The sequence below is a fragment of the Meleagris gallopavo genome, chromosome 19 (assembly GCF_000146605.3).
Source record: "Meleagris gallopavo isolate NT-WF06-2002-E0010 breed Aviagen turkey brand Nicholas breeding stock chromosome 19, Turkey_5.1, whole genome shotgun sequence".
Classification (NCBI taxonomy): Eukaryota; Metazoa; Chordata; class Aves; order Galliformes; family Phasianidae; genus Meleagris; species Meleagris gallopavo.
The window spans coordinates 5,644,902-5,649,396 of record NC_015029.2 but is presented as its reverse complement, the minus strand read 5'-3'; positions in this window follow the sequence as shown (position 1 = coordinate 5,649,396).

Sequence of the window (4,495 nt, the reverse complement as noted above, 5' to 3'; positions counted from 1 at the left end):
CGTGCCTGCTGCCCACGTGACGTCCCCCGGCCCGCCCTGCGCTGAGCTGGGCTCGGGCTCCGTGCCTGCGGCCCGTCCCTGGGAGCGGGGCCGATGGCAGCGTGCGAGCAGTCCGAGCCGCTGGGTGCTTCTGCTGAGCGCTGGGCTCGGTGGTTCGTTTTAAACATCCCTCTGTGTGTAACAAAAGGCTTTCTGCTTCCTTAGTGCGGTAGCTTAGGGACTAGTGAGCTATTTGATCACCGTGGTCCCGCTTGAAGCTACACGCAGCCCAGACTTGGCTTCAGTCAGGTCTGCGTTGCCCAGAGTTACACGGGGAGCAGCCAGCCTGCCAAGGGACAATGAAGGCAGCCTTCAGACTTACCCACTGCTGAAACCACTTCTGAAAGGTGCGATCCGCCTTAGCAACGCGATAAAACGCAGCTCCCGTGTTCTGCCAGCTCTCATCACTCCGACGTTTTTCCTTGCAGAGCACGCAGTGCCAGCCGTGCAGCTTTCCTGAGCCAGGTGTGCAATGGAACAGCCGAGCAGTGAAGTGCACATCAGGGTGGATAGGCAGAGAAAAAATCCCGAGCCTTGTTATAACACTTACGTGGAACATCCCTTCTTTGTTCAGCGGTGATTCAGATGTTACTCTACACGTTGCCTCCTATTTAATCTTCCCTTCTTTCTCTCATTCTCTTAGGTAATAGAATAAACACAGATCTCTCAACACCACCAAAGATACCAGAAAATACCTGAAAGTCTGATAAACAAACTTCGATTGTTCTTTTTCTAGGTAGTAATGGTGCGAGCCGCTAGATGTCCCCTCGGCATCAGGCTTCGCGGTGCTACACCCTGCCAGCTACGGGAAAGCTATGGGACAACATCGGAGAACCAAAGCATGGCTCTGGTCCGCCTCTTTTCTCCAAATTCATATTTTTAATGTTGTAATTGCTATCATTCCTGTGCTCAGACCTCCCTAGGAAACCTAGAGACTCATGAGAAATGGTTGTTTGCAGCCACAGCTGCAGCACGGGCTTTGTGCCTTGCTCTGCTCTCAGTAGCCAAACAGCACGAAGCTTTCCCGTATAATTCCAGGCAATGGTTCAGCCCATCAGCCTCTCCAAATCAGAAGGTAGTTCCTAATAACAATCAGGGAATTTTATGCCACGAACTGAAATTGTCTGAATATTTCTCCTCGATGTAACTCTCTGCCACAGCTCTCAGGATATTGTAGTGACTAAATCACAGCTGACCTAGACTAAGGGATCTGTGGAAGTTAGGATTTGTAATGTTTACTTTCTGTGGTTATACATTTTTCAAAGGATGTATATATTAAAAGATTCTAGACTTAAATTTACATTCCTAAGAATACAAAATTGTCTTTTCTCTGTAATAAACATAGTAGGAACAAATCTCATCTTTACATTGATGTTTTACTGTAGTCACCAGACGAGACAAACCTGGCTGTAAATGAAACTGTTCTATCAGTTATTCTTAACTGTGTTCACACACGCTTAGTTCCTTTATATTCCTTTTTGTTGTTTTTCCCCCACATGTACCTGAACATAATCAGGATTCCTCACAGACTTTTTTGAAGAATGTGATGAGCAACTGTTGAGACTGGATGGAAACCATCAGCAGCATCAAGAAACTCTTGGCATATAGGTAGCATGTAAGTACACCTTTAGTATAAAGTAGAAGTGGGTTAAGTATTCAGTATTATGGGTATGTTGCAGAATAGCAAACCTTGTTTTTTCTCTGAAAACAAAACAAAACAAAAAACAGAGCACAAAAGCACACTCAGAATGCTGGTAACCTCACCTTTTAGGTTGCTGTTCTACAGTTACTAAACAAAGTAAACGGGATAGAAGCCGCAACCATCAGGCAAGCTCATAACAGTAAAGCAGGGATGATCCAAGAAATCATTTTAAGTTTAGATACTGAAAAATAGAAGTTAATTTATAGCTGAAGTATAAAGCAATGCCTCAAATTGACGCTTAAACAAGGCTCCTGTGGCTGTGGGCAGAGGGTGTGTGCAGGGTGGGGGGGGTGGAGGCCCCAGGTGAGGATGGTCAGGGCCATTCAGGTTTATCAGCTCTTCATCAGGTGTTAATCAGACCCCTGTAGGCCCTGATAGGGCACGTAAAGAGAACCGAGGCTCCCTGCTGTGTGTCTGAATGAGCTGGGTAGGTTGCGGCTGCCGAAAGGAAACAGCTGTAATGGTGATGGCCTTAGGGAAAGGTGTGTCCTCTTCCTTTCCTGGTGCTGTTTCAGTTCCAGCGTATGAGAGGTTGTAAGCAATATCTACGTTACGTGCCTTGGATGTGGATGATCTGGGTAGAATTGTAAAAATAAAAGGGAAGCAGCTGCAGGGATGATAACCATGGGGGGGGAGGGAAAGGTGGGTCCTCTTCTTTTTATGTTCCGGAAGTTAGAAATACTGATACTTGCTTTGTGAGATGGGATTTTCCTTGATTTGCATGAGGAAACACGAAGATAAGGGATTTAGGTTAAACTATGATTGAGGGGTTTGTTTTACCTTTCTTGGTTGCTAAATGATTTGGGAGGTAGCTGTTTTGAAGTTGTTTTTCTTCTTTGGTTTTTGTTTAAAGGAATTGCTTGGGCTTGAGATGTAGTGTGAGGAATGCTCTGAATCACAGTAACAGAGATATAAACACAGAATTTACAGGGATATGCCTGTATCCTGATAACAGATCTGAATGGTTTTGTTCCTAGTGCAGTCGGAGGAAAACTACTGGTTTCTGTTTTGCTCTGCTTTGCTTAATGTGAATTAGGTAATGGAGAGTAAATAATCGGTTTTCTAAGTGTTATTTTGAACTGTTCTTCTGAGGCTGGAACCTGCTAAGCCTTCTCACATCATGCTGTAGCATAAAGGGCTCTTAATGCTCCCATCGTTGTTAATTACATTAGTAATTAAGGACGAATCAAGCTGCAGGCTCTGCTGTTTTGAGCACTGCACAAACAAAGCAGTGATGTAAGTGGCAGCCTCTGTCTTGGAGAGCTTCAGACTAAATAACAAAGATGGGAGGGGAAAAAATCTACCAGAAATATCTAGAATGCAATTTACTTAGCTTTTCCCTTGAGCCCCATCCATACGAATCTTGATAATTTACTTTCAGGTTTTGGTGTTGTTGATTCTGATGTGCCATCCTAATACAGAACTTGCATTTCTGGCCTGTACCGTTCAATAACCAGTTATGTGTTTTTTGTATTTCAGTGGGGACAGGTTTCCCTGCCCGTGCTGGTGTAACAGGTTTGCCTTGTTCCCCTCCCAGGTCTTTGTGCAAAAGGAAATTCCACTGCAAATTTGCCTCAGATGATACCAGTACTGCTTTGTGCTTGGACTCTGTGCGTTCTTTTTGTTCAAGTATTTATGGATTAAGGTCTCAAACAGCTGTGATGCAATTATGTTCTCTGGTTTTGTAATGCGTTCTGGGTGGATGTAAGGCTAAGGGAGGACAGCAGCTCCTGGTGTCCCTCTGCTGAGAGCCTGTGGAGGCAGAAGCCTTGGGACGCTGCAGTTGTGCTTCAGGCAGCCTCAGATATTCAAATATGTTGGCAAGAGCGGGAAGAAGTATCCTGTGAAATGAGTTGATCAGCGTCTCTTAGTTGTGATGTAGTCTTTAAAGATATTAATGTTTAATGGTGAACAAAAGCAGTGCCTGCTCTGTGCCTCGCTTCAAGGGTAGTAGCACTCTACTCTCATGTTCAAACCAGTGCAGATAAAATGAAATGCAGTTGCATTATTAGCATCGTGCTCATCTTCACTGTTGTTCTAAATGTTGGAATCACTTCAGTTATCCTTCTATTGGCTTTTTTCTCATGCAGATTGATATCCACATGCTATCCAGTGAAAGTGCATGAATCCAGGGGAGGTAATGCATGCAGCAGCTGCGCAGTTATCAGAAGGATCCCAGCCCCGTGAGCAATTCTGTCCTCTGATTCTGTCCTCCTCAGGTGAATAAATGTGCTTTCCCCTTTTTACACTTATGTAAAGGGGCTAGGGTTTACAGATGCATCAAAGACAGGAATCTAAAGGTCTTTTCACCTTTCTTGTAGCTGAAAAGCAGAAGTACAAGATCAGATTAGGTGATGCAGCTCAAATAAATGCAAAGGAAGACGAGCACAAAATAAATCTTAATTCTCCAGCGAGGAAGCAAGCTGATTTCTGCAAGGCCTGCGTGACTGCTGCTGTGCCCCACGTCGGGGTGCAGGCAGGTAACTCGATTACTTTCCTGCCCGCGCGCTGCTGACGGATGGCAGAATCAATGTTTCTGCACGCGGCTGGTTGGGGTGTGCGTGTTTGGGAGCTGGGTGACGGAGGAAGCCCCTCCCTGCAGGGTGTGGGCTTCCTTGTTCATCGGGGCGGCTGCCCCCGTACAAATCTCCAAAACAGAAACGTTCGCTTGAAATTTAAATAACAAAACCCGCGCTTCGTATTGTGAGGAAGCGGTAAGAAACGAGGCGGAACGGGCACAGCGCTCCGGGGCAT